Below are 12384 nucleotides of genomic sequence, written 5' to 3'. Positions count from 1 at the left end.
GTGGCAAGTTCGAATCAAATCCATTCAGCTACTATAACAGAGCTAGAGTGTAAAAGTGTCTTAAATTCCAAGAATGAAGGAAATATGGCTCTTATGCCAAATAATGGGGATGCTATTATAGTACAACAATTTCAAGTTTGAAACAAAGCCATTTAATAAATAGCAGTCATAACATGGAAGTACATCAAAACTTTAATCATAAATCTTGTAGTGGAGGCTGAGGCATACATCTTTGAGCAAGTAGGACAGCTCTCCATATATTCTAGTCAACTTAAACATTTGTAAGATCCTTTTGGCAGCATAAAATGACTGGTTGTGTAACTAATATCACGACTCCTTTAGTAGCATCTGCTAAATGAAACTCTTATTGTCCATGAACTTTGGACTCCATGATCCTAAAAGATCAGAAAATATGACAAAACTGATTCTAAGTACAGGGAGAGTTTTACAGCCGTTTCACAGCACTTAAAGACTGCTGTTGTAATAGTAAGTTCTCTCTGAAATCTAAGATCAGTTAAGTTATTCACTTGTTTAATCAGGCCAATTTTCAGATCGGATGGACTTAGAGCAAAGGAACGTTAGTTACTGAAATCAGTTACTAAATATGCTTGGTGAAGACCAAAGCTAAGTGATGTTAATGTTTTGCACTGGTGATGGTTCTGTCCATTGAAACCAGATGCATCAAAGATGACTCTAACAACTGGATGGAATGTGCTAGCAATCTGGGTTTGATTCTCCACTGGCTATTTTCCAGTATATTAAACTGAATACAATATCTAAAATTTTCATTATAAATAAAAGAATCTGGACAAAAAAATCTTTTAAGGCTGGACAAAACCCCTGAACTGAAATCTGAAGTTTATTTTGAATACTCCAGTTTATTTTGAATACTCCAGTCACATAGTTTAAACCCAAAATATATATGCAACATGTCATCATATAATAATAATTATTATAAACTACTGGAAATTAGTTACAAAATACTTGCTTAAAATGAGATATAGTGTGGACAAGGAAAAGGCAGAATATTTATGATATATTTGTGAGAATATAGGGCCATTTCAAACAGTAAAACACTTCCATGAGCTTTTAATTTGTATGACTACAGACAGCAAATTCCGGGAAAATAAATCCTTATGGTTAATTGCTGATTTTACAGTACTTCCAAAACAGATTTGGTAAGCTTTTAATTTTTGGAAATCTGGAGGCATTTCCGGCAGTGTGTTTACTGAAATTTCAACCTATAAATTTATTGCAGATAAATAATGAAATTCATAAGCCTTTTTTTCAAAGCCTAAAACAATTTGTCCTTTTGAAACTATAAATTTATTTATTTAATCAGTATTACCTCACAAAGCACTTTAGCTGAGAAAAAATGTACTAACTGTCCCCTTAGTGATGCAAAAACATAAAATTATAACCAATGCAAAAAATAAGTATATTTTTTCTCACATATGATGGTATCTTATCTCATTGTTTACTCTATTAACACATCAATACCCTAGTGAGCTAACTAAACCAATTTATTCCGAAGTATTGCAATATGCTGTAAGTATAAAATAATTTGTGACAAGACCAGCCTTACATCCTTCAACAATGTGACATCCACACAGATTAGCAATTTATCATTTTTTTAAATTTTATCCATACATTCTCCAAAAAAATATCTATAAATGTGTAAAACTTACAAACATGTAGATTCATCATTATATCTGGAGTATGATTTATAATAAACATTACCATGCAGTTCTATAAATGTGTACAATTCATTTGTTGCAAGGTTGTACATTACACATAACAAAATACATTTGTCTGTCAACAAAAAATGCTCTTTGATACAAATCCATCTAGGACGGATTACACCAAACCGGAAGTGACTACTCAGTGTTACATGTGAAAGTCCAAAATGTAGTTCCTTGCTATGGATGAAATCTGGTATAATGAGTGACATGAGGAGGTGACAGTTAAATTTTTGGCTTATGTTTATTGCTTCTAGTATTGAGAATAGATCTAGACCATTTTCATTGTAAATTTCTTGGAATAAGTTTTATTCTTTGCGAAAAATGTCTACCTACGCGTAACTGCTAAACGGCTGTTTTCATGGGGGCATTTTTAGAGGGTGATGTTTCTCAGAACAGATTATTTTGCCTGTATTCAACATAACATGTCAATATTTTTCTATTTTTGATAAGAAGACATGTTATACTAAATGACCATATATGGTTTTCATATCATAGAAATGCTCTAAAGTGCTGAAAATGAGGTCTGAATGTTTTGTTATTAATATGAAATAAATAAGGAAATGAATTGGTAGAATGTAACCTCTATAAAAATGAGCGATTGAGTACAAAAAGAAATTCTCAATAACAATATAAGTAAAACGTGCTGCAATTTAGGGCCCTATGTCATGAAGTAGAATTTGGAGACAACTAAGCATCCGATTAGATGAATTTCTATTTAAGTCCGACTAATGGCAAGCCTGCATTCCCAAGACTGGTCTACAGTTTGATTTTTTCTCAACTGAAATGTCGTACTCTATTAGCAATATCATATTACCGTTCTTTAAATTTTATTTGAACATTTTATGTATTGCGGACAGTTTATTTAATGAGTATAGAAAATATAGATCAGTGTTTAACAGAAAACCGTGCGTGCATTTTATGAGAGCAATGCCAGTTTCTACCCACAGATAATAATACCTGTAATAGGTTTTGAATAAATGTAGTCATCAACATTATTTTTATTAAAATGTCGGTGATACTTACTTTGAAGTCAGCAATATAGACGCCTTTTATCGAAAATACACGATAGTATGATTTTATACACAGTATTATCGAACAATACTCTAATAATTAACATACAATAGTGCGTCTTTAAGAGGAAAGAACGGCACATACAAATAGACACTTCTTTGTCTGAAAGTTATTTAGTTTTATGCAGCATTTAGTGCATTTAGTAGTTATATCTGCTCTGTAACGAGACGTAAAGGTTTAGAACATCTCGTTTTAAATTAAAATGTACAGCAATTACTGATCCTTTTCACTTAGTGTAAGTTAATTTGAACTTTTGAAAGCGTCACGATTTATGATCAGTTCCAACATAGCTAGTTTGCTTAAATCAAGGACAAGAAACATTATTATATATGTATGAAAGATGTACTACATCTCCATAATTACAATATCTGTTAATGTAAGTAATTTGTTTGGCAAAGCTTAGCCTTTCTTACTTTGATTAATGCGTTGCATCTTGGCCAAATAATTAAGATAGCAGTAAAATTCGAAAAAATGGTGGAACGTTTCTTATTTCTGAACGAAACTTTTAATGTCAAGTTTGAATACATCAATAAGAACTCCAAAAATAGCATACATGTAATTCTTTATTTAAGTGTGTAGATGTGTGTAAATAGTTCAAATGTAAAGGTTATGCTCACATACAAACAGAAAAAATGAAAACAGTTAATTCTATGATGGTCGAATACTAGAATGGACAACAAAATTTGCCTCCGCATCAAATCATATTTCAAAACATAACACATGCAAAATTGACATCACAAAATAGGACTATAATATCTTCAAACATACGCATACTGTGAAATCATTATAACTTTCATGACTTTCGTGGAGGACTAATTTTCGTAGATTAGAAAAATAGCTAAAATAATTAAACCTACCAATCGTGTAAGGCAATTAATTTTAAGAATTTGCTTTACTTACAAGAATAAAACAAAATACAAAAACACTTTTACGCAAATTGAATATATTTTAATCCTCTCTGGCATCTCAAATACACAATAAACATCGATGCTCCACGCACGAAATGAATTGAAGTTTTGACAGAGGTCCGTAATTTGTCCATTCATGAAAGTATGAACGAATTTGTTAAACACAATTTGAAAGAAGTCATATACGTAGACTTAAGCATTATCTTCCAAGCTTACAATTATCTGTTTCTTTAATTCGTATACAGCGAAAACATTTCATCCGTAAAGCTCACAATTGTCCCTACATACCTGAAATTTTTATCATATTGCTGAAAAGTGTAATAGTCAATGCGGGAAACAAAATTGTTATTCCTAGATATACTACAAATATCAAACCCATCTTTTAGAAAACAATCATACGAATGACAATTTATCTGTCTATTCTGTCCTAGTACAATTATTCCGTTGTGTTTGTCCGCTTTGTTATTTATGCTACAATCAGAGGTCATATTTTGATGGAACGTAAAGATTCGTCGAACGGTATCGTCAGTGTCAATTGTACAGATTAGATTACCTTTCATATCATACTTTCCATTATCACCTATGACATTATCGCTGCGGCCTCCGCCACATGCGACGAAAAGGAAGTCATCTCTACAGCATTTGTTAGTGACATAGTTGTTGCACTGTTCTGAACATACATGTACTGTATTTCCCTCTGTTCGAAGTATGACTGCTAATTCTTTTAATCTTGAGGTTTTGCAAACATCAAACATGTACCTAGGTAGCGATATGCTCTCCAATTTACAAGATGTCCTGGAAAATCGTTTAATTTTTGCGTCACAGGCCATGACCATAGTGTTGTCGTATAATTATAATACTCATACCACGCACACCGTACAGAATGTCTTTGTCATTATCGAAGGGGCCTCCGTGGCCGAGTGGTTAAGCTCGCTGACTTCAAATCACTTGCTCCTCATCGATGTGGGTTCGAGCCTCACTCGGGGCGTTGAATCTTCATGTGAGGAAGCCATCCAGCTGGCTTACGGAAGGCCGTTGGTTCTACCCAGGTTCCCGCTCGTGATGAAATAATGCACGGAGGGGCATCTGGGGTCTTCCTCCACCATCAAATCTGGAAAGTCGCCATATGATCAATAATTGTGTCGGTGCGACGTTAAACCCAACAAGATAAATAAATAAAATGTCATTATCGAAAGGAATATCATACTCTTTCTTTGAAAGTATTTTGACGGGAATGTTAGCAATAGCCAGACCGTCGATGCTTTATAGAGCATTCATGATAATTTTGCCTAATGAAATACTAAGTCCTTCAAAAGTTTGAATACTTTTGTCAATTTGGTATTTTTTATCTTTTATCTGACTCATTGTTTTTCATATTGACAAAATGTTATGCCTCACTGGCCACATCTATCACTCGCTCAATGTTTGTTTCAGTATATAAAATTACATGACTTGCAGTTGCATTCATTTTTTCTATTATTTGCTTATATAAATGCTCTAATACAAGGCAGCCACCGAAATCTGGACTGATTTACTTCGTAATATAAACAACTGTAAGAGTATTATCATGAAATGTCCCTTTCTTTCCAATAATTACCAACAACAGTCTACACCAGAAATCGAGATCCAGTGCTAACTGCTTTTTCGATTAAAATGTTATGTAACAAGCACCTCCTAACGTTAAAGGACATGCTTATGCTAAAAATGCCAATACAAATAGGAAGGTTACTTGTGGAAACATTTTCACCGGTTGTTGTTTTTTTTTCTTGTGCTGTGGTCTTAAATTGTGTGCGGCGTCATATTTATGACGTCACAATGTTATGACTTTACTGGTGTAGGTAAATACGAAGTTTTGGTTCCGCCCTCATGTCAATACAACTTTTTTCAAATGATCAGTAATCATATGGCTGTGTTTAAACCAGTTGAAATGACTATATACAGAGTGATTTAGTACTAAAAGTTTGGATCGTAAATGATACTACTGTCGCACAGTGTTAATTATTTTAAATCAAAATATTGATTTGATTACAGGGAGACGGTGATTTGATAAATATGAAATCAAAGTTGCCAGCGTCTTACATCAGGTATTTGTCCAAATCTAATTATCAGACTTGCAAAAGAATTTCATATATAAAAGACAGCTAATATATATTTGGGCCAATGAATTATAAGGTAAAATAGTAAAGTCGGATGTACTATTTAGGCGGACAAGTGCTATGCACACAGCGCAGCAGACAACATCATGTTCACCGGAATACATCATGATCATTTCTTCAGGATGGTTCTCACACGGCTCAATCGGTGGGGCTTGAACGGATACGCCTGGTGCCCCAGTTTGAATAGCTGGTTTCGGTTGAGAGGTCACCTCTTTTATCAGGTGCTCCCTTAAAGCAAGCCGGAAACTGGTTGTGTTCCCCGAGACATTTTTTACAATAATACAACATACAAATATCACAATATTTATGCGCTTCCTTATACACTCCAGCTTCATGACATGGTGAACAGTTATAATCGTAACTTTCCTCAGAGGCTTCGAGCACTGTTTCAAGGATGTTTCCACCTTCCGCCGTGTCCTTATGACCGGGTATTGAATTCGTTTCCAAAATACAGGTACCTGTTTATCTTGTTGTTTATCAAATATTTATTCTCAATAGCCATGACTGTGATGACATAACAGATAATTTAAGGTACTAAATGAGAGATAATATTATCAATTCCTTCAACTCTACTCCGGTTTATCGGCTCGGCTTATTTTGGTGACAAGTATTTAACTAGTTTACTTCCGAAAACCTCTTCTGCATCTTTATATCAGGAAATAAGGTATTAAGATATTTTACAACATGCGATGCCTCAAGAGCCAATACGTGACTTAAAAGTTCCTTGTTCCGTTCAAGGGAAAACAAACAATCATCTCAATTGACTTTAAATGATCGAGAACAATCCACTAAATTTGGATTTCTTCTTTCGAAACATTTGTGGTCATTAACTGGAAGTAACGGCTTTTAAACACAATGCATCTCAAGTGCTGATGTCCTATCCCTGTTTCAAATGTCCGTATGGACTAATTGTCTTTAACAATGACAAATAGTACAAGGAAGACAAGTGTGGTATTCTATGAAAACGGCTTTTGAACACAATGCATCTCAAATGCTGGTGTCCTATCCCTATTTCAAATGTCCGTATGGACTAATTGTCTTTAAGAATGACAAATAGTACAACAAGGAAGACAAGTGTGGTATTCTAAGAGGAAGAAATTTGAACAATTGAATATACTTAAAAATAAGTTGAAATACTTACGCGTTGGGATAGAAATAAACATTTTCGTACAGTCTTTTACACATCATATTGATTATCGAAATCCTAATTAATAGATTAAAGAATTAATACAATCCTGGTGGGATTCAATGTATGTCAGTAACAACAAGGCCAGGTATCCGGTTAGAAAAGCCTTTCATCATAAAACAAAGTTTCAAAAAGCATGTATATATGAAACTTAATCTGATCTTAATTGATGATCATCAAATCAGTGAAACTGCTATATCAAAAGATAACTATATGAATTTTTCCCTAATTTTTATGAGTCAGTTCCTGAGTACAATTACAGAGTGACTTCTTGCGGGCGTCGCGCGGCACTTGAATAAAATGAAAGACAATGCAGTATGTATTTACAGCAAGTCATCTTGTTTCAACCACTTATTTTAAACGTGAATTGCAACAGGAAGTAAATGGTAACGTATATAATTATGCTCTTTTACACCACATGATGGGTCAAGTGTTTAAGTGATGTGTTTCAATCTCATGTTGTTTATGTATGTTTGTTAGATATTTCATTGTAAATTATTGAGTTACAATGTATAATAGGCAGAAAACAATATATATTTGGTACCTTGTTACTAATATTGTATACATTTCCTGTCTTATTTTTCATTTTATAAATCTACACAGCGCAAAGGGCTTGGATTGTTTAATTATGTCTATTTTGAAAAGTTAAAATTGTTATGTAAGATCTTGTTGTACCCTTGGATTTGTGTTTTGAGCGAATTTGGGCTAAAGTCACATGAACGCGTCAAGCCCAAAACAACTGTTAGTAGAAAATACAAGAAAATCGAGCCAAATAAAAGGGAAAGAAACATTTGTTAGTGATTAAAAAAGAAAAAACAGGGATGAAGAGCAAGATTATGGTGAAGTGTGTTCAATGTTGCAAAGAGCGGCATTGAACTGCTCAAGGGTTGGAAGGAAGGGAATGTCAGGTGGAAGATTATTCCACAGGACTATAGTCCTGGGGAAAAAGGAATATTCAAGGTAGTCAGTGGTGACACAGATTACCCTGTAAGACAGCTAATGATAATGGCGTTATTGCCTTGTTAAGGGGATGAGATAATCTTCCATGGGGAATGCAACCAGTCGGCTGTTAAGGCACCGGAGATCTAGCCTGCGCCATTTTAGACTGTATAGCATGTCAGTGACAGTGGAGTTGCGGCCAAAGTCAGACATAGCCCATCGTGCTGCCCGTATTTGGACCGCTTACTATTTTGGTCTATTTTGGTTTGTGTGTATGGAGACAAGACTTCGGAACTATATTCCAGCTGTGGTCTGACGAGGGTCTGATATGCCATGGAGTTTGATTTGCCTTTTTGGTTGACCTGTTTATATGGGCATCCCACGACAGATCGGTTGAGATATCCACGACAAGGTATTCTGTTGAGGCGACAGATTCTAGTAATGTATTATGCAGGTGGTATTATGAGGGAAAGGGATATTTCCTTCTTTTGACGCGGATAACTTGACACTTGGAAGAATTGAATTCCATATCCAAGTTCAGCTGACACTTTTCGAGTGTTTTAAGGTCGTTTTGGAGGGTATTTGATTTTCTGACAGAGGTGAGAGACATTTATTTTATGCTAACTGATGAAATACTGTGTTTTATCAGTGAGATATTAATCCATATCACTCACTGCATATCACTCACTGTAGGCCTATAGCTTTGCCGATCTACTTGTACATTGTGTATAAATTTCGAATTATTTGCTTAAAACATGAAAATCGTAGCCGCACTTTGTTCTTTATAGTATATTTCTCGATTCAAATTATTTTACTTAATGAGAATTTCATAACGTTATGCAGCAAAAAATAAAAAAAAATGGTTCTTTATGTCGTGTGCTTCTTTCTAACGTCACAACACCTTTGACGTCATGTTCGTTTACGCACGTCTGTTTCCCGCGCTGAGATTAAACTTTGTTGCAAAATGCATATCTCAACGTAATTAAGCATCAAATAAAAAGAAAATTTGTTTGTTTTTCATGAATATGGAATATCTTACCTCAAAGTGAGAAAATGTTCACATTTTCACTCGCGCTACGCGCTCATGAAAATATTTGAAATATTCTCACTTCTCAGTGAGATATATTTAACAAAATTTAATAAGCAAGGCCTTCGAGTGGTTTATCCTCTGATTTACCACGGTTCAGCGTTCAGATGCGTAGGAATTGAACCACGAGAGCGTTAGCCCGAGTGGTTAAATACTGAAGCATCTGAACGATGAACCGTGGTAAATTAGACTATAAATCATAAAGGCCTAGATTGTTTTCATTCTGACATGCTCATTGATATATTTTAATAAATATTATGTTGGACTTCATTTACGCGAGGAGTAATGTATCAGACGTCATGCGGCAGTTTAACGTCATAATTGACGTCATAATGCTCTCGCGCGTCAACCGTTGTTTATCGCAGAATATATAGAGCTTGATTTTCTTCTTTGTTTAACTGGAAATCAAATCGAGAGATGTTAGAATCATTATTCACTCAAAACAAACAAATATCCTCTATGTATATTGCAGTGTCATCTGCGAATAAACGCACGTTAGACTGCGGAACTCCAGGAGAGACAGGTATGGGCTCTGAGCTTGTACCTTTTAGGATTACGGATGGAAGTCGGTTGTCCAGGAAGCTCTTATCCATTTAAACAGGACTTTCTCATGGCTCACTTTATCAAATGCTTTGCTGAAAAGCTTATAGTATCAGGTCAGCCTGCTGTTTGTTTTACACTGATTTGACAAGGTCATTTACAAGCATTTGAGGAGAAATAATGAATGCTTTTAAAAAACAATGCATAAAAAATCAATCTGTTACTATGGTAACAAGTAATTAGATTTGTAACCATGACAAGTTCTAAACTTACAAAATAAGATAAAATAGATATAAAACAATAAACATTTCTTGATGTGTCTTTATTTTGGAAAATTGAGAAAATACAATTTTTACCTTACTTTTCAGCTGTTTTGAGTAAAGAAGAGTTATCTCCCTTTATAATTTTTTTTCTTATTCAAGTATTATAATGGGTATTAAATGTCAAAATGAATTGTACACTGAATTAGCTATGAATTATCAGGTCAAGTTCTAATTTAAGTAAATAATAACTTCAGCATGGCACTTTTTAAGCATACCCCCTCATAAACGAAATATTCACACACTTGGACGCATGTATATATAAACCAGTACTGTTTTTAAAAAAATACTGACTTTATTAAGATATTTGCCAACTAAATCAAGAAAATAGACATATTTTATAATCTAATGATGCATATAAAAACAAAATTTGATCGGGGGCCCAAAACACCCCTTATCATACATGGTCCTTTGAAGTCAAATACGTAGACTGTAGCATTATCTTCCAAGCTAACAATTAACTGTTTCTTTAGTTCGTATGCAGGGAAAACATTTCATCCGTAAAGCTCACAATTGTCCCTACATACCTGAAATTTTTATCAAATTGCTAAAATGTGTAATAGTCAATGCCGGAAACAAAATTGTTATTCCTACATATACTACAAATATCAAACCCATCTTTTAGAAAACAATCATACGAATGACAATTTATCTGTCTATTCTGTCCTAGTACAATTATTCCGTTGTGTTTGTCCGCTTTGTTATTTATGCTACAATCAGAGGTCATATTTCGATGAGACGTAAAAATTCGTCGACCGGTATCGTCAGTGTCAATTGTACAGATTAGATTACCTTTCATATCATACTTTCTATTATCACCTAGGATATTATCGCTGCGGCCTCCGCCACATGCGACGAAAAGGAAGTCATCTCTACAGCATTTGTTAGTGACATTGTTGTTGCACTGTTCTGAACATACTGTATTTCCCTCTGTTCGAAGTATGATTGCTAATTCTTTTAATCTTGAGGTTTTGCAAACACCAAACATGTACCCAGGTAGCGATATGCTCTCCAGTTTACAAAATGTCCTGGAAAATCGTTTAATTTTGTCGTCACAGGTCATGACCATAGTGTTGTCGTATAATTATAATACTCATACCACGCACACCGTACAGAATGTCTATGTCATTATCGAAGGGGCCTCCATGGCCGAGTGGTTAAGTTCGCTGACTTCAAATCACTTGCTCCTCATCGATGTGGGTTCGAGCCTCACTCGGGGCGTTGAATTCTTCATGTGAGGAAGCCATCCAGCTGGCTTACGGAAGGTCGTTTGTTCTACCCAGGTTCCCGCTCATGATAAAATAATGCACGGAGGGGCATCTGGGGTCTTCCTCCACCATCAAATCTGGAAAGTCGCCATATGATCAATAACTGTGTCGGTGCGACATTAAACCCAACAAGATAAATAAATGAATTGTCATTATCGAAAGGAATATCATACTTATTCTTTGAAAGCATTTTGACGGGAATGTTAGCAATAGCCAGACCGTCGATGCTATAAAGAGCATTCATGATAATTTTGCCTAATGAAATACTAAGTCCTTCAAAAGTTTGAATACTTTTGTCAATCTTGTATTTTTTATCTTTTATCTGACTCATTGTTTTTCATATTGACAAAATGTTATGCCTCACTGGCCACATCTATCTCTCGCTCAATGTTTGTTTCAGTATATAAAATTCATATACTTGACTTGCAGTTGCATTCAATTTTTCTATTATTTGCTTATATCAAGGCTCTAATACAAGGCAGCCACCGAAATCTGGACTGGTTTACTTCGTAATATAAACAACTGTAAGAGTATTATCATGAAATGTCCCTTTCTTTCCAATAATTACCAACAACAGTCTACACCAGAAATCGAGATCCAGTGCTAGTTGCTTTTTCAATTAAAATGTTATGTAACAAGCACCTCCTAACGTTAAAGGACATGCTTATGCTACAAATGCCAATACAAATAGGAAGGTTACTTGTGGAAACATTTTCACCGGTTGTTGTTTTTTTTCTTGTGCTGTGGTTTTAAATTGTGTGCGGCGTCATTTTTATGACGTCACAATGTTATGACTTTACTTGTGTAGGTCAATACGAAGTTTTGGTTCCGCCCTCATGTCAATACAATTTTTTTCAAATGATCAGTAATCATGTGGCTGTGTTTAAACAAGTTGAAATGACTATTATATACAGAGTGATTTAGTACTAAAAGTTTGGAACGTAAATGATACTACAGTCACACAGTGTTAATTATTTTAAATCAAAATATTGATATGATTACAGAGAGACGGTGATTTGATAAATATGAAATCAGAGTTGCCAGCGTCTTACATCAGGTATTTGTCCAAATCTAATTATCAGATTTGCAAAAGAATTTCATATATGAAAGATAGCTAATATATATTTGGGCCAATGAATTATAAGGTAAAATAGTAAAGTCGGATGT

This window comes from Mercenaria mercenaria, chromosome 2 (assembly GCF_021730395.1).
Source record: "Mercenaria mercenaria strain notata chromosome 2, MADL_Memer_1, whole genome shotgun sequence".
Taxonomy (NCBI): Eukaryota; Metazoa; Mollusca; class Bivalvia; order Venerida; family Veneridae; genus Mercenaria; species Mercenaria mercenaria.
The sequence above is the reverse complement of the archived record's forward strand: the minus strand, read 5'-3'. Positions refer to the sequence as shown.